General features: G+C 42.8%; 1 long non-coding RNA gene across 2 annotated transcripts in view; it reads right to left on the bottom strand.

The window, feature by feature from the left end:
- Positions 1-13,351, bottom strand: part of LOC122173669 (uncharacterized) — a 42,372-nt gene extending 29,021 nt beyond the window's left edge. For both annotated transcript variants that reach the window (XR_010589013.1, XR_006174348.2), the window contains exon 1: positions 13,223-13,351. This is a non-coding gene — a long non-coding RNA (uncharacterized LOC122173669). The remainder of the gene's footprint in view (positions 1-13,222) is intronic.
- Between the last annotated feature and the right edge of the window lie 10,999 nt (positions 13,352-24,350).

The raw sequence follows: 24,350 nt of genomic DNA, 5'->3' as shown, positions 1-24,350 counted from the left end.
GGGCTCTGGGGTGGGTCCAGAAAGGAGGAGTTCAGAGTACAGGAGGAGGCTTGAGGCTGAGGCAGTGGGGTGGGATGTGAGAGGGGGTGAGGGCTCCATCTGGGGGTGCAAGTTCTGGGGAGGGGCCAGAGAGGAGGGGTTCAGGGTGCGGGAAGGGGCTCTGGGCTGGGGCAGGGGGTTGGGATGCGGGGGGAGGGGTGAAGGCTCTGGCTCAAGGTGCGGGCTCTTCTTTGGGGCTGGGGATGAGGGATTTGGGGTGCGAGAGGGTGCTCTGTGCTGGGATCAAGGGGTTTGGAGTGCAGGAGGGGGCTTTGGACTGGGGCAGGGATGCTTCCCGGGAGCTGCATGGAGTAGAGGCTAGCAGGGAGCCCGCCAGTCCCGCTGCCTGGCACCGCCAACTGGACAGCCAACGGCCCGGTCAGTGGTGCTGACTGGAGCTGCCAGGATCCCTTTTTGACCGGGTGTTCTGGTCCTAAACCGGACACCTGGTCACCCGAGTTAGAGAACTGATCTACCCATTTCTAAAGCTACCACTGCTACTTTGGTCCCTACACTAGAGGTGGCATAATTACATTCAAAGGGATCTCATCTCTCTCCATGCTTCAAAGTTTTTTCCTTTTCCTCCTCATGGAATTCCATGGGAGGAGACACCCTATTGAATTTGAGGGAAGGCCATTAAATGTGGGTGGCTATCTTCAATTTTGCCTCTTGGAGGGGTTGATTGTCATGGCTCTTATTTGGCTGCAGGGGGCAGTAAGGACTTCTTTATTCCTGGGTTCAGATTGCCACTCCAACTGTGAGAGGGGGGAGAGAACTGAAGGCTACTTGCCCAATAGAAGAGGGGCAAGGGGGAAGAAGTGGGAGGAGTCCTGGCTCCACTCTTTCTAGTCACTGGCCAGAGTATTTGGTCTCAAGACTACCCCTGGGGTGGTGCAGCTATGCACTGCCCTTTACCTAGGACAGATGGTATAGTAACAATCTAGCCCTCCTAGAGGATGGTGGTGTAGCCCTTCTTGTTTAATTACTCTCTGCTACATGCTTCCTATGATGCTGTCTCCTGTATCTGCAATACCCCACTTGTCCTGGGGCACCAGACACACTCTCCCCTCTCTTTCAAATTCCTCCAAATCCTTCATCCCACAACCCCGTCTCCCTTATGTTCATCATTATTAACTACTGCACCCTCACTCTGCTGAACTGTTGTCCTGCGTCTTGTCTTACCTTTTCTTATTTCAACTCCTTGGAGCTGGCATTGTGTTTTATGTATATTCTTAAAACATTAATGATACTCTAAAAATACTCTCATTAATTGTTACTAACCATTAATAGCTAAATTGTAAAACCAAATACCAGAGACAGAAGGCAGGCCTATTGTTGAACAATAAGCAGATCTCCTGATCATTGTATTTCTCCTCACTAACCTCTTGTTTTTCATAAACAGGCATACAGTTTGTACAAGGCAGGTAAGCCGGGGAACAGGACATATATCCTGAATGATTTCATTAAATATTAAAGCCATATAAAATTGTATACATTTCATTAATTTACAATTCCCAGCTTTGCAAATATTCTGGATGCTAATCTCCTAGCTTTAATTAGATTGAAGGTCTCTTGCTAATGCTACCATCATTTTAATATAAAAAACGTTCTTTTTAGGCTTTATAAACTAGAGAACAAGAATTCCCATCTTAGGTCAACAGTCATCCACCAAAACAATAAATTGTGAGTCAGCTAAAGTTTCTGCACATATAACATAGCTGACATGCAACTTCAAAAGCAAGGAAAAGACAAGCTAGTACATACTTTCTCCTCCATCAACCATAGACACACTTCATAACTAACACGACCATCATGCAGATAGCTTGCCTCAACCTTAACCTTAACTCTGCCCTGGTCAGGGCAATAGTCTATTACTTGGGTGACATGAGTTTAATTCCCAGCTCCTGCACAGACTTCTTGTGTGACCTTGGGTAAGTCACTTAGCCGCTCTGCACCTCAGTTTCCCATCTGTAAAGTGGGGCTAATAGCACTTCCTACCTCATGGTGGTGTTGTGAGGATGAATATTGAGGATTGTCAGGCACTCAGATACTACAGTAATGGGTGTCTGATTGGTCCTTACAGTATTTAGCAGGCATGTCACTACCCTGCTCCCCTAATTCCCATCACCTCCATATTAAACAGACCAGACTATCTCCCCGACCCAGCCCCTCTCCCTTCTGAAGTGTCCTGGGAAGCCCCCACTCACTCAGATTGAGGAAAGAGGAAGTGGGAGGCTGGCATCCTTACTGGGGGCAGAATTAAGGTGGTTGTTTTAGACCAAAACTCTGCAAAAAACAATAGCTCCTGTCAGTAAAACGCAGCTCATCTGGTTGGGCACTGTCACTTACTCTAGAGCCGCAGAGTTCACACGTGACCAGGAATGACCATTGGGGAAGGCGGAGAGAGTATGGGGATGTAGTGTGTTGGGAGGGTTTTACAGGAAGGAGACTTAATTCCTGCCAGCCATGGCAGGGGAGGAGCTCAGAGGAGAAGAATTTAGAGGGAGGGAGGGAGGAAGGCTTTTTTGTTGGAATTGGAACCCAGTCCATGTTCCCTGGAAACATTCATTATGCTAACAGTGGGAGTCAGGTTGTAACCTACGACCTCCGACAATCCAGTATCCTCCTGTCCTGTCTGGCCTAATCTAGTTAACCTTTCACTGAAGATAAGAACCGGACTGAAAAATTCACCCCATATTCCAGTCAGACCCTTTAAAAAGTGGCAGTGGGGCCAAAAGTTGATGTCTGCTTGGCTGTGAAATGAGATGCAGACTAGGACTCATCAGGCTGATGACTTCTCTCCACCTAAATGGGAGAGCGAGGCATTCAGCAACTGTCCTTGGGGAAAGCAGAAGCAGGTGGGCTGGATGGCTGTAGATTTGGAGGGGCTATGCTCTCAAATTCTGTGGTTAAAATGTTTTCTTCCCTCCATCCCCCAACTCTGTGGAGGTGGGATCTCATAGAACTGGAAGGGACCTTGAGAGGTCATCTAGTCCAGTCCCCTGCACTCATGGCAGGACTAAGTATTATCTAGACCATTCCTGATAGGTGTTTGTGTAACCTGCTCTTAAAAAATCTCCACAAATCTCAGCAACATTTAAGCTGAAAGCAAGGTGCGTGGTGCTAGGCAGCAGGCTGACTAGATCAGTGGTTCTCAAACTTTTGTACTGGTGACCCTTTCACATAGCAAGCCTCTAAGTGCGACACCCTCTCCCTTATAAATTAAAAACACTTTTTTATATATTTAACGCCATTATAAATGCTGGGGCAAGTGGGGTTTGGAGTGGAGGCTGGCAGCTTGCGACCCCCTCCCCCATGTAATAACCTTATGACCCCCTGAAGGGTCCCGACCCCCAGTTTGAGAACCCCTGGGCTAGATTGTGCATGGAGGATGCAGTCTTAATTCACCACTGAATGCTTTGTTGTTGGGGACTGCACTGATCTCTTTTAAATCTCCAATTGTTTGATGCCTCTCGTCTCAAGCTATTATCCCTTGCCAGGAGATGAATTTTTAGATTTCTGACCAGGCTCCAATCTTCTTTCCCTTATCAAATATAACAGAAAATGCTTTAGTTATAAAATTACAAGCTCACCTCCTGGATAATTGTCAATCTATTTTTAAATGTAGGATCAGCACGGAAACTGCCTGTAACAATGTATCACTTCAAGCCAACCTGTTGCCCCTTTATTGCTTATTTCACTTGACTCCAACAGCCTGTGTTTGATACTGCGGACAGTAGGATGCTGAGACATTGCCTTGGACGTCTTCCCTGTTCTCTCTCGGTTGGTTTTCATTATGTTAAAAGGTCTGGTCCCGGAAGATGTCTATCACCTTCGGAGATGCACTAAGTGCTCTTAATTCTCAAAGTGAGCACCTAGAAGGATCAAGTCTGATGAGTGTCACCGCTTCACTACTGCATTCATTGTTCTGGTGCTACTTTTGTTCACTTTGGATGGTCTTCGGTACCAGGTCCTATAATCTTTAGGCTTCTACTTATGCACATTATTCATTCTGACAGAAGCTTAGAATTACATTGAAGACTGCCCATTTCACTAATGTTTGCTGTGTAGCTGCAGCCAGAGGTGCCGACTCTGTGAGTGCTCTGGAGCACCCATGGAAAAAAACAGTGGGTGCTCAGCACCCACTGGCAGCCCCTCCCCCGATCACCTCCTCTCTCTCTCCCTCCCAGTGCCTCTTGCCTGCTGTTCAGCCATGGGCAGGAGGTGCTGGGGGGGGGCAGGAAGAGGCAGAGCAAGGGCGGGGTGCTCAAGGAGGGGATGGAATGGGGTGGGGTGGGATGGGGGCGGAGCAGGGGCTGGAAGAGGTGGGACAGGCATGGGGTGGGGGCGGGGCCTGGGGCAGAGCAGGGGTTGAGCACTACCGGGGAAATCAGAAAGTTGATGCCTGTGGTTGCAGCCATGTTGGTCCCCGGATATTAGAGAGACAAAGTAGGTGAGATAATATCTTCTATTGGACCAACTTCTGTTGGTGAAAGAGACAAGTTTTTGAGCTACACAGAACTCTTCTTCAGGTCTGAGAAAGCTACTCAGAGTCTCACAGCGAAATACAAGATGGAACAGCTTTTCAAGCATATGGAATTAACACATGTTGCAAGAGACTATTGAAGATGAAGTGGGCAATTAACTTCTCTGCAGTTCTAGGACAAAGGAGGGTTAGTGGGTTAAAGATTGTTGTAATGAGCCATAAATCTAATGTCTTTAGAGAGTCCATAGTTTTTATTGTCTAGCAAAATTATGAATGTAAGTCCTCAGGCTTGTATTTTGAAGGTGTACAGGTTTCCTTGGAGGAGGAGGACTGAGAGCTCAGATATGGAGTGATCATTTTATGAAAAGTTTTCTCCCATGCATGATAGGGTGTTTTTGTCTTTTATCATTTTTCTGTGTGAGTTCATTCGAGGGTGTAATGATTGTCTGGTTTTCCTCACATAGTTGTTATTGGGGCAGTTAGTTCACTGGATGAGGTATACCACATGTTGTGATAGGCATGTGGAGGACCCCTGGATGTTGAAAGGTGTGCTGTGGGAGGCACTGGTCATCCATTGTGGGGAATATCATTCATTGTAGCAATGGAGATACATCTTCAGGTTTTGCATCTGTTGTTCTGGCATGGACTGGTGCCATTCAATTGGTGTATCCTGGTCTGTGTGGAGCTTGCTTCTGAAGATGATCTTGGCAAGGTTTGGGGAGGGAGGTTATTTGAAGGCCAGAAGAGGGGGTTTGGGAATGATTTCTTTCAGGATGTGGCCCCCATTGGGTATGGGTTGTCATTGTTTGATGATATCCCGTATGGATTCCAGTGTGGAGTGGTAGGCAACAACTAGGGGTATGCAGTTGGTGGGCTTTTTTCTCTATTGAAGCAGCTTCTCTCTGAGTATTTGGATGGCCAATTCCATGATGTGATCTACTTTGCTGGTGTAGTGCCCTGATTTGGTGAAGGTGGTTTTAACTGTGTTAAGGTGCATATCCTTGACTTTCTCTTAGGGATGTAAAATATTAAACGGTTAACTGGTAAGCATTAGTCTAACCAGTTAACTGACCCTAACCGTTAGCCCCCAGCCCCACGGGCCGGCCAGCCAGAGCGATCCCAGGGCCGGGCCAGGCTGGCCAGAGCAGTTCCTGCCACAGAGGCCCCAGCCCCGCTCCGTTTAATCAGTTAACCATTTAAACGTAATTTTAATCATTTAAATGGTTAACTTTTTAAACGGATATTTACATCCCTACTTTCTCATGGGAGTGTATTCCATGGTATCCGAGTGCCTGGCTGTAGATGATTGATTTCTCAGTGCATTTGGGGTGATTACTGGATCCGTGAAGGTAAGTGGGGTGATTCAGGGGGTTCTTTTATACAGTTGTTTGTAGGGTTCCATTTTTGAAGGTGATCCTGGTGTCCAGGAAGTTATGGTGGAAATCTATGAGGGAGTTTAGGTGATCTGTTCCCTAATGACAGAGGCCTGAGCTGTACTCTTCGTTTGTCTCATCAACACTTTATTGTTGTTGGGATTAGCACTTGTTTGTTCATATTAATCCCATGGAATCATCTGCTTTTTACCACCTCAAGGACATTACCATATCAGGTCTTTAACTGGCTGCCAATATATTTTCATATCACGTATACGTTTGAAGTATTTTGACCTGTATGACAATGTCTGTATCAGAGATCTTCTAATTAAGTACCTACCCATTTCTGGGTCTCTGTTCCGATTGTTTCTTGTTAGCCCCTAAACTAATTTTGAAATTATTTTGAAATAATGGGTTAATTTGTGCTCTCAGTTACCCTGTGCAACTCCTAGCAATATCAATCATGTCAATGAGAGCAAAATTTAGTGGTGTGACATCCAGAATCTGAATTTATTTCCAAATGTTTCTTCTCTGTTTCTCTGATAGCAAAACATTTGGGGGATACATTGATAAAAAGTCCTTACTAAGCATATGCAAGATGCACGAGTGTATGGAACATTAAGTACCAAGGAGTTAGTTTTTCTGTGTTGCAGGTAAGAGATCTACAGATCCATTTCTATTCTTAGACATCAATTTTAACAGGACATAATCAAATTATGGGTTCTTTAGTTGATCGTCCATACTCCCCAGTTTGTAGGCTCCTACGGACTAAGTGGGCTAAACCCCAGAGCTGAAATTTAATTGATCAATAATTGCCACTTTAAGCAATTCCAGTCATATTAAAAGTAGATCTTTAAAAAGAATATTCACGAAAATTGTCTACTTAGGTATTCAGTGTTGAAGCTACATTATTGTATCTCTTTGCCTCTGACATTCTTTCCAACAAAAGCCTCAACTTCATTTTGCCAGTTCCCTAATTTTAATTCAGAGCCACGTCTTTGTTTAAAGGTTTATGTAGATAAACCTCAATTTTGTCAATCTCAATTTTGTATAAGAAGTAGGATCAACTTCTAATTTCCAGTGTTAAATCTCAAGCTCTACTTTCTGCCACAATAGTCTCAAAATGACTACACTAGGTTATGTCCCATTCTGGGCTCAAGGTTTAGAGTAACTGTAACTTCACTTACTTATTAAGACCACTGACATGATCTGAAACCATTTGAAACACAATGAGTTTTAAAATTTCAGGTTAACACATAAAACAAGAGGAAGTATGGAAAATAACAATGGCATTTGAGAATGCCCAAAATATAAACCCATTTCTTTCCTATTGCCTAAGGACATCCACAGAAATACAACGAATCCCTCATGATGGTCTGTATATGAGCAAGAGATGAGTCATTCTCATTGAAAGGGAAGCTATAGCGTCAGCTATACTATGACAAGGGGGTGCTGCAGTGGGATACTGCTATAAATACTTTGTGAGAGAGAATGCCATTGGCAGTGGTTTCCTGTACTCCTGGATCTATTGTACACATTGCTGATATGCCCATTACTAAAATATACAAGCCCAGAACTGATTCTGGATATTCACACAGCAATAGTAGCCTAATGATTATTGTTGTTGCCAGGATGCTGCTGTTTTTCTTGTGACACCGGTTCTTGGGCAAGTGTTGATACATAGGGCAGAGGTGCAACTGGTGGCTATAACAGGGCACTTGGGTCCTGACATCTACTCCTGCCTCTGCCACTGAGTTGCTGTGTGACCCTGAGTAAGTCACTCAAACCCCATGTCTCAGTTCACCAATCCGTAAAATGGGCCTAATAAGTCTTGCCATAATTCCCGCTGAGGGGTGCGCCGAGGCTTGAGTAATGTTTGTAATTTTTTCTGAGCTGTTGTTTTTGTACAGAATATTACACAGGGTAGTCTTTTGCTTGAATTTCAGACATAGATGTGTGTATGGCTCCACAGTAATGATTTAGGTAATTAAGTTTCTCCTCTACAAACATTCCCTTAGGACATGTCGACATTGGAAAAGTGACCAGAATAGCTATTGTAGAATAAAATGTTCTGAAATAACTATTCCAGAATAAGCTCCCTGTATGGACACTCAATTCTGGAACAATTAGTGTGCTTTAAAAGCAGATAGTGCACTCTATGCATCTGAAGAAGTGAGGTTTTTACCCACGAAAGCTTATGCCCAAATAAATCTGTTAGTCTTTAAGGTGCCACCAGACTCCTTGTTGTTTTTGTAATCAAGCAAAACTCCCATTTACATAAGATGGAATTCTGCTCTATTAAGGGCCTCTGAATTTGACCCATGTTCAGGAGTCCTTCTGGGTGTACTTAAGACAGCTAGACTTGTGCTACTTTTTTTTTTTTCTGTTGGGCATTATTTTTACATAAATGGGGCCTGAGCCTCAGCTGGTGTAAATTGGTGTTGGTATAGTTTCATTGACTTCAAAAATGCTATGCTGATTTCCACCAGATGAAGATCTGCCCCTAGATTCCTGAGAAAATATGCAGAAAACTCCCTAATCTACACAGTCCACTGATTCTTCTTTGCCTTCAGATTGCCATTGCCCCAGGCTATTATATCAATCTAATTTTTTTCCCTGTGACTCGTTTACATCTTAGATATTTAGAACAAAGAGAACTATTGGTGTGATCTGAGTTTAAAGCAGTAAGTCATGGATGTCATGCTTGTACTTGTGCTGTAGTTAACATTCGGCTTCTTAGAAATAAAGCAATCTCTAATGTGTTTCAACACCACAGAGTGGTGGGATTTTTTTTTGTAGACATAATTGTAATATGCAAATACTGATAATTCCTACAGAGTATACAGAAATGTGTGTATACACACATTTCACCTAATCAACTGCTTCATTTTCAAAACATATACTTCATTTAATAAATAAAGTCCTATTAACATGGTGCTACTGATCAGATCCAAGGATCAGGGACTCCAGTGTCATCTGAGCCTCTCTGTAGGCTGCTACCTCCACCAACCCTTATAAGTGAACATTCTAATTAGACTCAGACCTTATAATTACATTTATATTATTAATTTTATAAGGCAAATGTTCTTCTATCTGACTTTTATCTCCAAGCAATAAACTGAATGGTTACTTCAGACTATCGCACTTGCATAGTGACTTATTGTGGGAATCTTACATGTGAACATCTAAGGACTTTTGAGATTGGCACATAAGAGATCCTAGGGACAGAATAAGATCGGATTCTCCCTTTCAGGTTTGTTCCCTCTGTTGAGTTAGCAACTGTACCCCACAAAGCTTTTCGTTTTTCAAGTCCTTTGTAAATCTATTTATAGTGGTAGTTCTTATTGGCTCCTTCTGTAGTCTAGTCAAATATTAAGTGCCTTATGTGTAAAGAAATTTCTAAATTCCTTAGGGCCCAACCCTTCTTTAGCTTCTGTTCATGTCCCCTTGTTCTTGTATTTGACCCTAGTCTTCTGACATCTCTCCTCTCTATTCCCTTCAGAATAGCGTATGATATAATGAGGTCCACCCTTAGCTTCCCCTTTTTCAAAGAGCAGTGACCTAATTTCCCTGGTTTTCTATGTAACTTCCCCAGTCTTAAGTCATTGAGGTTGCCCTTTGCCATACATTATCTATCTCTATGATATTTTTCTCTTGCATGCTCTCTCTGTCTTTCTCTTTGTCTGTCTCTCTCTTAATAATAGGGCCTCCAGAATTGGGTATCATTTCCTCCTAATGCATCTTCATCTATTCTTTATTTCCCTTGACTAATGTCTGATTGATCTGTTTTTAGGGGTGGGCGTGTAATAGAGTGACCAGACACAAAGTGTGAAAAATCGGGACGGGGGTGGGGGGTAATGGGAGCCTATATAAGAAAAAGACCCAAAAATCAGGACTGTCCCTATAAAATCGGGACATCTGGTCACCCTAGCGTGTAAGGATGTTTCTGATTTTTTTATTTAGGGCCTGGACCCAGGGTAGCGTTCCTGCAGACTTGGGAGAAATTAAAACCTTTGCTAACATAGCACAAAAAAATCTGTATAAAATACAGTCAAAATGTAGCTATAAATCTTTCTTTTTCTTGTTAATAATAGGACAGATCTGGGGTAAACTGGCAGTGGAGTCAATGGAGCTATGCAGAGCCAAGAAACTTGCCAAAAACTTTTTAATCTTTAGGACTGCATTCTAGTTCTCACTTGTTTTCCCTTTCTTTACAATTTATTCATTCCCCATCTCTCTTTCTTTCTATATTTCTTCTATTTGTGCCCAGGCTCTTCCTTTCTTTCTTTCTTTCTTTCTTTCTTTCTTTCTTTCTTACCCTGTACCACTGAAGTGATGAGAAAAATATTAGGTTTTAGATCTCTCTCTCTTCCAGATACTTTAGTACATTTCGATTTCTTTATTCTTTTATATCCTCTGTTTTACTCTCTTCTCTTTCTCGGAATTTCCTTGTTCACATGACTTCTGTTTACAGTGTTTTCTCTGCTCTACCTCTCATCCTTTTTCTTGTCTCAGTTGACTCTGTGCCTGGTGTGGAGCTATCAGGGTGTAAAGACTTTCAGTTGTTACCCACCTTGGCTCTGACATGGCAGTTGGATCCATTCATTTATACTGTTGGGTCAAAAGGCCTTGATTCAACAAGGTACTTAAACATGTGCCTAACTTTAAGCACTTGAATAGCCCTATTAGCTTAAATAGTACTCATGCGAAAAGTTAGGCACATGCTTAAATACCTTGCTGAACAAGTCCCTCTGACTTGGCTCATTGCAGGCTAGGTGCCCTAATTCGAATTTGAACTGGTGACCCAAAGATCAAAATGCTCTATTACTTTGAGCTGTCCAGCCCTCTGACCCAATTCATTTTTCTCTGTATTGTTTCTTCATGAAGGTAGGTATCTCCCAATACCTTCCTGAGCTCACTGTCAAAGCCCCTACCCTGTTCACATTAAAGTTCCTCTTAAAGAATGACTTCTATTATGCCGCTTAGAGTGAGCCAGCTTGACTTGGATATAATTTGCCTGTCATTGTTCCTATTCCCTTTCCCCAAACTTCATTCATCTTGTCCTTACACTGTGAAGTACTTGGAGCAGGGCCAGATTTAGGGGCAGGCGACCCAGGTGACTGCCTGGGGTGCCAGGCTTCGGGGGTGCCGGGCTCGGGGTGCTGTTTTTCTTGTTAGCAACAAAGGGAAAATAGAATGCTTGAAGTAAAATGTTTCAGGTATTTCGTCTGTGGATTCATTTTTCACTAACCCTCCTGGAATGTTCTGGATCTTTGTAGAATCTTATGGAACCTTCAAAAGGTATTCAAAAGTTTAACAAATGGAGAAGGAGTGCACCAAAGACGCTCCTCGCCATTTGGTCTAGGGCTCGTCATGACTTGGAGTGGAGAACACCCTTCCTGAGTGTTTGGAGAGAGAGAGCACTACTGTAAGTAATAATAAATATTATCATTGGTAGTCCCTTTTTTATTAATCTGGCCATCCTGTGTTCCTCCATAATCTCCTTGTCCTGATGTTATTCTAAAATATACACAATGTATCGGACCACAAACATTCCTAAAAAGGGCAGTCTCTTCTGAATGCTGTTAGTGGAATGGCAGCTGACAAAAAATGTCAGACTTACCTTATTGGTCCTGTCCTCTTGAAACCTTACTATACGTTCCTCAATTCACGCTTTTATGGAGAAGTGTTATCTCACTGAGAATTTCTTGTCAAACTATGTTAAGTAAATAAAAGAGAGGTGAAATATCAGCAACAAAGCTAACAAATGGAGCTGAATTCTCCCCTTGAAAGAACAGATCCAGCTGTTTACCATGCTAATCTAAAACGAAATGAAAATCTATGTTTTTTTCATCTTTTCAGATGGTGATCTTCAAATATAGGTAGCTAAGGTCTCTAACAACATAGACCTTTTCAACAAAAATTATGTGAAGATGTTTTTTGTGTAGCTGGAACAACATAGTCAGTAAAGGAACTGATATATCTATTACCTGTTGTTCTGTGCCCATACATCATACAGGCCTTTGATTTTGTATTCACCTACCTAGCTATGGACATGGGTGTGTAAAAGAAAAGCAGTAAAATAATCTCCACTTTGTCCCTGTTGGAGGTTGACTTTCCCTCATAATAGCAAGAAGTGTGATATACCCCCAATACAACAGAGTTGCCTCTTGGGGTCGATCCCACTCTTGTCTCAAATAGGCATGAATGGTAGTGAACACGGGATATTTTGTATCCACTGCATACCCCCCACCAACCTCTGAAGCAAGCTCTGTGGGCATTCTAGCTGGAAGAGCCACGGGGCATTTAATGTTCATTGGGTTCAAACAAGAAAGATTCTCATGTATAGATGACAAGGACCTTTCCTCTTTGTCTGATAGAGATAAAGTAAAGGACACAGTTTGGTTAGAACATAGGTTAGTTAAATTAAGAATAACCCTAAACAAGCACTTTTAAACTAAGACACAAACACAATTATATAACGCTAATCAAGGACAGGTAAACTCTCCTCCCCAGGCTATTTCCAACACTCTTCTGGAGAGAATGTAACCTTTGGCTGGGCTAGAGTTCTTCATCCTCCTTCTCCAGTGCCTAAACCCCCCCCAACTCCCACAGAAAAGCTGGAGACCCAGAGTTCAGTCTCTAAGGATTTTCAGCGAGGATTGCATAGGGTCAATCTCCCCACAGTCAAGTCCCAAAATTAAATAACTTTATAAAATCTTATGATAAAGAAACAAATAATAAGAATCTAATTTTTACAGCATGACATGGTTATTTTATAATCCACAGACGTTACCTTCACAGTTATACACACACATAAATAAAGAAAACACATTAAGATCTGAACAGTTGAGTCCCCACAGAAACTGAGAGTTCCCAAAAGCTTAGGTTTTGTTCACCTAAGTCTCAGGTAGAGTCTATGATCTATACAGTCTGCTGAGTGTAAAACAACATCTTCCCTCCACTTGCTTGTAGGGATAGTCAGACCCTTCCTCTGCTGAAATCACTGCTAGTCAGTCAGCGAACTGATTAATCACTCACTCAGTTAAGTGTATAGATTTAAAAACAACACCCCAGTTACAAGAAAATACAAAACTGAGAATAGCAAAATAGAAAGGACTCTTTCCCCATTATCACATTTAAAGAAAAGTTGGTGAATCGCACTAGTCGAGACAATTTAACTAAAAGAGTTTGGCTAAAATCAAAACCACATTCAAAGCATAAAGTTAAAATAGAAGTTACTGTATTTTTCCCTCCCAACTGCCTCTTGCTATAATTAGCATTGTGCATGCTTCCCTGTTAGAGGGTTAACAATATCACTAACCTGCAGCAAAATGCCTCAGGGTTAGGCAAAACAGCCTGCTTTCTGCTCCTGGGCTCAGCGTATCCCAACTCACACAGGGCACATGGCCTTCTGCAAAGCAGCTGCCCTGACTGCTTGCCCTCATGGAGTCTGACCGCAGCAACAAGGAGCCTATTAGAGAGACTCAAAACTACCACACCCAATATCCAGAAGCTTCTGGATGTGGTGGGCTAAATCTGCCTAGCAACAATGACCCAGATACAACTCACTCCAGCCCCATGGGTCTCTTAAAGAGATATCTGCCGATTAGGCACGTGGGTTACAAGAACATCCGCTCCACATAGGAATTCTAAAGCGCTAAGTTAAAACTCCCCCTGAGTTCAGTGAAGCCAGGATATCACCCAATGTCTTTAGGGTTCATCAGTTCTAGATTTGTGTTGTGTCTTTCACTGGCTTTCTGGGCTGAACTTTCTTAAGAGGGTTACTTCTTCTCTTTCACTCTCTCGGAACAAGGATTGCTGCTGTCCCAACCCCTTTAACATTTTCCATCTTTCTCGTCAATATGTTTGGGGTGTTAGACTGTTAAATGGAGTAAGAAAAAACAAACCACCAGATACACATTATGCTTGACTGCTGTTATCAGTATTTTTCTCCATTTGCAAGCCAGCCTGGTCACCGTGATTTTCTGCAGTCACTGCTCTTTTGTGGAAGTATAACCCACACATCTCCGGGGTGTGGTGTTCTGTCCCATCTAGTGGCACCGAGACAAGGCCGGCTCCAGGCACCAGCTTGCCAAGCAGGTGCTTGGGGCGGCCACTCCGGAGAGGGGCGGCACGTCCAGCTATTCGGCGACAATTCGGCGGACAGTCCCTCACTCCCGCTCGGAGCAAAGGACCTCCGGCCGAATTGCCACCGCAGATCGCAATTGCGGCTTTTTTTTTTTTTGCGCCTGGAGCCGGCCCTGCACAGAGACCACTTAAAAAGCGAGAGTTAAATGAGTCTGCTCTCCAGCCTTAGCTAATAGCCAGTTGGCTTTTAGCTCATGCAGTAGAGGTCCCAGGTTCGATCCCGTCTGCCGACAACCATGGTCTGTTGGTGTTACAGAAACATAAGGCAAAAACACTCGAGAGTATTCTTGTCTGTTATTTGTACTGTGGTAGTGCCTAGAGGTCCCTCCCAGGGAACTATCCCCACTGTGTTAGGGGCTGTACACACAGCCTCAAGCAACTTACAAACTAAGTAAGGACAGGCAAGTAATTTCCCTCTCCCCTTGAGCTTCAGTGAAGAACTACTACTACTGGCATCTACTAACGATATTCAAAAGAGACTCAGATATGTAACTGGTGTTAATCAGTGCAGCACCGCTTACATCAATGGAGCTACAATGATTTGTCATTTTACTCAGTAGTATTCATTTATTGCCTTTCTTGGAAAAACAGGAACAAGGAAATGAACAATTAAATACACCTGCTTGATCACCGTCCAATAGTGTATAGGGATTGTAAATGTATGGGGAAAATCCTGCCCCTTTCTGTGTCTACCTCTGTGCACTGCGCTCTGGATTTGTGGAGCTTGTCTTTTCCTTGTGTCTCCTGCACCCTCTCTGAGTCATGGAGATGAGCTCTGAGAAGGGGAGTTTGACGTGAGTCCAGGGAAGGGCCAAAGCAGAGCTAGGAGATTCATGACTCCATAAATCCACTGGCCATTCTCCCCGAGAGAAGGGAACTACAATGCTGTCACTGCAGCTCTGAGGTTGGAAGTAGTGACTGTGTAGAGTCTGTCACATCTCCCCAGCCTGAGGAGGAAGAAGATTCTATTTTCCCCATCACCCTGAACCAAGGATGGCTACTCAGTCTTGGTACAAGGACAATTTCTCTCTTGGGGCACACGGTACTTCTTTCTCTCTCTCTTCTCCCTGTTGTCAAATCCGTAGCAGAACTCCTTATTACTACACAGCATTTTGCCTTAGGTTTACTTGGCTCTTTAGCCTGCACATGGTTCGTATGTAAATCACTGTGTGCAGTAATGCTACATTAACACAACTTCTATGTGTGTGTTATTTCAAATGACAGTGTGTTGCTGTTTAATATCTTCCACCCCCATTCCTCTTAATATATTTCAAAGCACACAAAAAAATGTACTGAGAGATCAGGAAGGACAAATATTATCCAGAAGATTTGTTAGCGACATCTGTTTAAAACTTCACTTTATGGTTCCCAGCTCACCCTTAGATAATTGGTAGCATCCTTTCATTAGGCTTTGGATGACAATGTACATTCAGCCAATAAAAAGCCTATGAACTAACCCATATAAAATTACAACTGTGGGAGGTCCACCCTTCTAAGGATCATGGCGAGGATTTTCCAAAGGGACACTGGGTATCTCAAATATTGGTGCCAATATGTGGCACTGTCAAGGAGGCTGATCTACAGAAGGTCCTGGATGCCCACTCCATAGAAATCAGACCCCTTCCAGGTGTTTCAGGAGGCATTCATCCACTATCACTTCTGAAAACCTTGGCTAGCCACTTACAACACTAATCTGAAAACAAGGGACCGTGTCAAATTCTACATTGCTTCCTTATCTTTAACATTACGAAGTGTAATTCCATCCCGATTGAAAACAACGGCAAAACTCTCTCCAACTTCAATGAGGCCAGAATTTCACCCATGGTCTTGAACACACACACACACACACACACACACACACACAAAGTAACCAAATCATTAGGGCCCAGTCCTGCAGCTGTGTGACTCCCATTGAATTTAATGAGACTTACTTAATATGCTGGTAACGTGTATTTGCATGAGCCTTACAAAGACTATTTATTGCTCTAGCACCCAAGCCATTCATGATTTCAGTACAGCATTAACGCCAACCGTTTGTCGTTCTTTATGAAATCCACATTAAAATTCCCCTATTCCCCCTATTCATTTGTCCATGCAAACACATTGGGTGACAAAGAGCAAGCAAGCTTTTCTGCAAACTGAATATTTACATTTTTAATTCTTGATATTCCATTCCCCCCACTCTTGCTCCAGTTCTTCTCCTCAGCACCAGTGCACTAAATAAATTAACAAGTTAGCAACAAGACTGCAACACCACTACAGGCTTCCCCCTTACAGAGCCTGTCATTGCCACTCAAGAATCTGTTGGAATGTGACAGCTTCACAGTAGAAGGTCACTTCCTCCAGTCACTTTCTCCCTGCTGCTTGGAGGCAACCGTTCTGAGAAATGATTTGTTATGGTAGAATAAGAGGCATGTTTGTTAGTTAATTCATTCTGTAAAACTCAAATGAGATGAAAAACAAGCACAGATCTGACAAATGGCATTTAATTATGTCTGAGCCTAAAATTCATAATACATATTTATGCTGCCCTAAGTCATTCACAGCAATTGTCCCTTTTATTCTCTCAACTCAGTCCAATTGCTGACATGCGGTGAGGGTGTTAGTGATGGGCAAGTCAGAGATATTCTATATTTCTTCATTGTGGCACCTCTTTCTTTACCCCTTAACTTCACAGCCCCCTGTCCTCAACACGTCACATGATTTCACAGGTTATATTTGCATGAGGTATTAACATTCTATGTCCTGTGAGAAGAATATAAATAATAATGTATCTATATATAATACTTTTAATCCTGAATGATCCCAAAGTTTGTCTAAACTATGCTCCAAATTATGTCCAAAATTTACCTTTACTATGTATGGTCTGTATCTGTGTTACATATGCTGTGCTCATCTGGATATCAACGGAGAGAGTGCTAAGTGTAGAATATGCAAAAATATGCAATAGCGTGATCTGTGCTGCAAGTTGCACAGAGGAATTTTGCAATAAATATCAAGATAGCTTCTTTCCCCCCTCCCCAATGAAATCAGCCACCTCTGGGGTGAAACGTGGCTGTTGCTTAACAGCATGCCAGTGGTAATGTCTTACCTTCATTTTGCACAGGTGTAAATGAATACACCAGGTGCAGGGTAATTGGGATTCAGGTGCTTTACTTTGCATGTGATCCAACAAAACACTTGTATGTTCTTAAGGTACTTACTTAAATTGGGCCAAATCTAGTCCTGTCCTTAACTTCTAAAGGTAATAAATACGGCAAACTCTGTGCATTCAGCATAAAGGATTAGAATGTATGTGTCAAATTTACCTCTTGTGTAACTCCACTGAAGAATTACTTACTACTTACAGGTGGCTTATTTCAAACTTTGTATGACTTCAGTGTTTAGGTCTTGTCTGAAGAAGGCATAGCACACCCTAGTACCAGGCTGGGCATGTATTGACTGATTTTAAAGAAAGAAGAGATTACACCTACTGAATCACCCAGTTTACTGGACCTTCACTCTCTACAGCACCTAGAAGTTCCTTGAAGATGTTATGTCTAAGGGCCTGATCCAAAGCCCATTAGATCCTTTCACTTTCTTCAATGGGCTTTGATTTGGGCCCCAAGTACAGGTGTACATCTGACTCTGCTTGGCTTCTTTTGCTAGATCTGCTAAGGTCACAATCTGGGGTGGCAAGCTAGAGCCAACATCTTGCCATGGGAGTCTCTGGGGAACCACAAATTCAGGAGGCAATTGACCCCAGAGCTGAAAGTATTACTACTTGCTCTACCACCATCTCTTTTCCTTTGAGATTTTGTGTAAGCTGGGATAGTACTTTTCATGCTTTTTGACATCATAGCCCTGCTAAGAGGCTAGAGACACTACCTTTCCTCCTCCTTTCTCTTGGCATATTGCCATCAGAACACACTTTGCAACTCAGTTTTTGTTCTCTGGTGGGAAATTTCATTTGACCCTTTCAAGTGGGGCAAGAATAGATATTAGATTTGTTGATGCCAAAGTGCTTTTATCTGAGTTCAACAAAAGAGGTACGTTGAAAAGATTGCAGCCGCTCAGCGAAAACGCTGTACCTCTTACAGAGTTCATATGCATTTACAAGTGGCAACTCAGTGAAGGTTCTCCTCACCCTAACAGATGTGCACCTAATTCACAGCAAACTTGTAAATCTTTCCGTCAGCTTTGCATGCTTTTCATACCTTTGGGAAAATGTGGTGTTTGACTGTCCTGCCAGCTCTTGCAATGACAGAAATGCTTGCTATTAGCAGGAATGATCTCATAGTGGTGCTTTATCTTTTTAAAGTCTTCTTCTGGGTCTTCTTTTCTACAAGATGGGAGTCGCATTTTGGAACAATAGATAACCCCAGGCTGTAATTAAATGCTAGGAAAACCATCTCTTCAGCTGCACATGCTGTACCGAGTAGACAACTACACCTCTACCCCGATATAACACGACCCAATCTAACACGAATTCGGATATAACGCAGTAAAGCGGCACTCTGGGGGGGCGGGGCTGCGCGCTCCGGCCGATCAAAGCGAGTTCGATATAACGCGGTTTCACCTATAATGTGGTCAGATTTTTTTGGCTCCCGAGGACAGCGTTCTATCGAGGTAGAGGTGTACTCAACCAATATATATTAAGGGGCTATAATTAATTTCCCCCCATTTTCTTTCTATTTTATTCAAAGTTTCATTGATACTAAAACTTGTTCAAAAAATTAAGGCTGCTACTTAGCTTGGACAGGGAGCTAATAATTCAATCTCTGAATAATTCATTCAATACATCAACCGTACTTGGTAAGAAGAGCAGTAAAGCAGCTCGTCTCCAGAGAAAACCCTGCTAAGATTCAGGAAAGACTGACTCTCAGACAATCTATGGTGCAAAAGGAACAACAAAAGATCTACCAAGTTCTGAAGAGCAGGGGACATGTGATAATGATTGAAAGGAAATTTTAAATTATTTCAGAACACATAAAAGTGGTTCACATTTTGGGCCTGCAGTTTTAATCTAAGAGTAAAGGAAAATTATGGCACAAGTATGATTTAGATCTGGATTGTGATTTGCTCCCACAGGGCCCAGAGACCCCATACAGATATTTTAAGTTGTGCCAGCTGGAAATTTCTTCTAGGCACCATTCCATTGGTCCGGGATTGCTGAAGCACCTGTGTCCTCACTATGACTCCAATTCAGGAAAGCATCTAGACAAGGGCTTAGTTTTAAACATGTGCGAAACGTCCATTGAAATCAGCGAGACTTAAGCACATACCTTGAATTGGTGTGTATGCTTGAGGATGTCCAGGAGCAGGTTATGCAGGACTGGCTTTATGCCAGTGGGGGATTCCCTTATGCCCGGGGGATCCCCAGTTGGTTCTTTAAACCAATATGGAAATTGCACAAAAGAGAGAGATCTGGGACCAGAATTTGGCTGTAGATGTTTTATTGTGGCCAGAATATTTATGTCGGAAAGCTAGCTAATGAGAATGTGTGCAAATTGCTTTAGAAAACTTGTCCCCCATTAAAAGGAGCCCTCTTGACACCCAAATGTGATTTATGACTGTCACAGTGGTCCTGAGACCGTATCTTCATGCAAGATCATGGCAGCAAAGAGACGTTGTGAGGATAACGTGGAAAATGATATCGGTTGCAATGAGAACGGATGGCCCTCTGGAAAACCTTGTTAACAAGCAAGATCTCCCTCGTTTAACAAATGTTCACATCTACATTTAAGGCCTTCCTCCTATCCAACCTCCATCATTGATATTACTCTCAGTCCTCCTTACAGATCCTCCTAAAAGGGTCAAATACTTGTCCCATGGGAGTCAATGGCCAAACTCCCACTGACTACACTGGGACCAAGATTTTCTCTCAGCAATGGTGCATTTGTCTCTCTCACTGCTTCCTCTTACCATTAGATTCTCAACATTATCCAGATTGACTCATCACATGCACCCCTATAGATTACATAGAAATATCATGTAGATATAGTGGACCCAATTCTCTGTTGCCCGTGTCAATTCCAGCAATGCAAAGTGGTTGGAAAATGCTACCAGGTCATTTTACACTCAGTTTGAACTGGTGGAAATGACTGCACAAAGTTTGCAGGCCAATGGACAGGGCCGGATTCACTCTCCTGTGGGCTTGGGGTTATTAGATTTGGTGGGGCCCCTGCGGGTTTGGAGTGGGGAGTGGGCTCAGGGCTGGGGCAGGGGATTGAGGTGCAGGCTGTAGGCTCTGGCTGGAAGGCGCTTATCTCGGGCAGCTCCTGATCGGTGGTGCAGCAGGGCTAAGGCAGGATCCCTGCCTGCCCTGGCTCCGCGCTGCTCTGCTCTCCGATGTGACTGGCATGTCCGGCCCCTAGGCAGAGGTGCCAGGCTGCTCTGCGCAGTGCATGCTACCTGTGCCCACAGGCACTGCCCCTGCAGCTCCCATTGGCTGTGGCACCCGGATAATGGGAGCTATGGAGTTGGCGCTGGGGGCAGGCACAGAGATTCCCTGAACGCCCCTCACCTAGTGGCTGCAGGGGCACATTGGCAAGCCGGCGCTCACAGTTCCAGGCCCGGGGTGGTGGAGCCAAGGCTCAGGGACCGGTGTCCGGCCTGCAGCATAGAGACTTGCCGTGGGCTGGATGAAAAGAAGCAGCGGGCCACATCCGGCCCATGGGGCCCCCCCTTAGCCTGAGGCCCTGGGCTGCAGCCCCCAAGCCCTTGCTTTAATCCGGCCCTGTCAATGGACAGTCATGGGCCAGAGCTCATTGTAGTCATGGAAAGAGTCACACTGAGTTAAACAGACTTTGGACCAGGCCCATAGCGGCTCAGCTGTGACTTTCTACTTATCACAGAGGGAATCTTTTAATACAGCTCCTCACCAGGTTTCTTTTCTGACGTCCGTCTGGCACTTCTGCGGCAGAGGACCTGCTTATTGCCAATCTAACTCCGACCTATGGGCTGGTAGCTCTGATCTTGTACGGCTTTTTTGTTTCCTTAACCAGATGGTGGCTCATGGTACTTGGCTTGTTAACAGCTGTCGTTATGATTTCATCTGGATTGCAAAACAATTTCAAAGTCAATTCATGTATGTTACGTTATATAGTCAAGATAATGGTGTTGACCCATTCACTGGCTTGAATCTGTGCTGTAGTTGGTGGAGACCAGGGTAACGTGTCAAATGAGTAAATGTCAGTACAGTTACATTATACAGAGGTGTTGCTGAAATGTTGTGAAGACAATTGTCAGACCAGTCTGTCTGTATATTGGCAGTCTGCCCATCACCACAGAACCTGAGCACTAATAGTGGATGAAGTTGTGGGAGGCAAGGTTGTAATAACGGCTATGAAGAAATGGGAGTTTTCTGCCATAAAACCATATGCCTAAAAAGGAGGGTAGAGTGTCAGGGGAGATGATGGCTCTGGGTATTATTAATAGGTAATTCAGTCTTTCACCGCTAGCTCACTGGTCTATATTCAGTTTAGGTCATTATCATCGAAAAGTCTTGAACCAGTGTAAAAGGAGTTGGTGTGGTCTTACTCCAGTTTATACTGCAGACAGTGTCAGCATCACAAAAACACCATCTCTAATATGCAGTAACATCATAAATGCCAGAGAAAATCAACATGGAGACTCTTAAGCCCTAGAACAGTGGTTCTCAATGTGTTTACCACTTTGAGTTGCATATGCAGCTCTCTACGTATTATGCAGGCCACATCCACACAATATACATACTACCGGTATCGCCCTGAGGATGTCACATGGGCCACAGCTGTGTGTTGATTGGGCCGCGGGTTGAGAACCATTGCCCTAGAGGTAGCTCTTTTCTATGTAATAATTGAGGTACCTTGATATGAGGAAAATAGCACTGCCACTGCCAATGCTGCGCTGCATTGGTTCTGTGGAGAAATACGGAGCCTCTGTCTGTGGAGAGGTCTCTTTGGTCCCTTTCAAAAGCATGACATTCACTGGCATTTTAAGGATTATATTTTTAAAAATCATAAGTCTCAGGCTTTAACCAGTAATTTTTCTGTAGTTAGCATCTGTCTTTTAGTGAAGTCTCAATTGTAATTTACTGTCCTTAAATCTCCAAGGATGTCTAGTTAGAACAACATCACACACTTTGCAATACTGATATATTGTATACAATTTTTGTAGAATAATGAAATACAATCATTACATGCTCTAGCTTCTTTCTCCTAAATAGCTCTATTACGTTTGCAAGGCCCCTAAAAATCTGTCATGATATTCAGATATCATTAAGGGTACGTCTATACCCAGCCGCTAGTTCGGCGGCTGGCAATCGAACTTCTGGGTTCGACTTATCGCGTCTTGTCTAGACGCGATAAGTCGAACCCGGAAGTGCTCGCCGTCGACTGCGGTACTCCAGCTCGGCGAGAGGAGTACCGCGGAGTCGACGGGGGAGCCTGCCTGCCGCGTGTGGACCGAGGTAAGATCGAACTAAGGTACTTCGAACTTCAGCTACGTTATTCACGTAGCTGAAGTTGCGTACCTTAGTTCGATTTGGGGGGTTAGTGTAGACCAAGCCTAAGAGAAACCTCTACTCACCGATCAGGACCAATATTATCAGTTTCTCCCGCTCAGACTGTTGGTGATGTCTTTCTTACATTGGCAGTTTTCAAATGTCTGGAGTTTCTGATGGTGAAACTCAGTGTTCAACATTTGGGACTTTCTCAATGTTGTGGATGTTTTTGGCTGATAAATGTTTCAGTCTGGCAAAATCTGTTGCCAAATTCTAAAAGTTTTACAACGTTTCCAGTACAATTCAACATTTACTCTGCATTAGTGAAAGAAGTAAACCTTCAGCCAATGAATTGGTAATCTCAGTTTCTACAATGGTCAGTGGTAAATCACGGTTTCCTTTTCTATTCCTGTCCCCGCCCCAACCAGCTATGGATGATTTCACTTACTAATATCATTTTCCTTCTCTTCTTCCTGAACCATTCAGGAAAATATCTTGGAAAGGAGACTGGGACTTTGCAGGAAAAATTGAAGCACAGCTTGCAAGCGGGACTTCTTAAAGCAATTAAATTAGTGGTTTTAGACTCCCTCCTTGTCCCAAGTGGCTCTGGCAGTTTCCTTTTATTCTTTAACATTGTTGGTATTATTTACGCAGCTGTTACTATAACAATTTTTTTATGTTGTTTTTATTATTTTCTAAATCTGTGTTTTGTTTTTGTTGATTTGGTTGTGTTTTTTTTAAATTATTCTCCTTTGGGGTTTTAGGGTGGTATCAGTTTGTGTGGTCCAACTGCTTCAAGAGTAATTTTTATTGCTAATTTAAAAAAAACAGAGTTAACAGTGCATAAATTTAAGACAGACCTGTGATTATGATAGCACGTATATGCAGTTTATGAAAACAGAACCCTAGCAATCCAAAACTCATAATCAAGTTACTTCTGGTTACCATGTGTCTAAAACTGTATCGTTTTTCTCACTTAATATTACCAACTGATTTTTTTAAAATGTATGCATGCATACATACACATGATAGTTGTGTGTACACTTGCCTTCTGGATTTGCAGACACAGTTACCCCAATGGCACACAAAATTCAGGGACTTTGTACACACAAAAGGCCAGTTAAATGGATAATTGGCCATTTGTAGAATAAATGTTCAGTTTGCATATGACACCACAATAAATATCCATATAAATTATAAGTTATGTGTACCCTTGCACATGCATTTTTGAAAGTAGAGACCTTAATGTGAAGGTAAAGTAGAAGTGATTGAAGAAGATATCCATCTGATGAGGACATAAGGCCAAATTCAGTGTTAGCATACACATGCATAACTCCACTGCATTGTGCTAATTTACACTATCAATTAATTTGACCCAGTACTTTTAATTAATATATGAAAACATTGTTGGGTTGCTGTTGGGTACTAGTACATTTGAAAATCAGGTAACTTTGGTGCCTAGACATGACATAGGTGCCTAATTTTAGGTATCTATTTTTGAAAATGTTGGCCTTAAAGAATAAAAACATTGTGTTTTGTGTTTTTGTGTATATATATATATACATTACCAGTACTTTTATTAGATGTATGTTTATTATAAAAAACCTAGAATACATTTTAAAAATGTGAACTCTCCTTAATATTTTTAATTTGGTGTCAAAAGAGGACTAATATATATATAGGGGAGAAAGAAAACGAAAGTTTGACAAAAGTTTCTGATCAATCTTGCAGCAATCAATAGGAATTCACTCACAAAATGTTTTCGTTTAACTTTCCATGCTATGATTAGTATCCTTGCTTTCTGTTGAAGCTAAAGCATTCATACTTCTTACAAGTT

Source organism: Chrysemys picta, chromosome 7 (genome assembly GCF_011386835.1).
Source record: "Chrysemys picta bellii isolate R12L10 chromosome 7, ASM1138683v2, whole genome shotgun sequence".
In the NCBI taxonomy this organism is placed as follows: Eukaryota; Metazoa; Chordata; order Testudines; family Emydidae; genus Chrysemys; species Chrysemys picta.
Note: the sequence above shows the minus strand (reverse complement) of the source record. Positions and strands in the feature narration are given on the sequence as shown.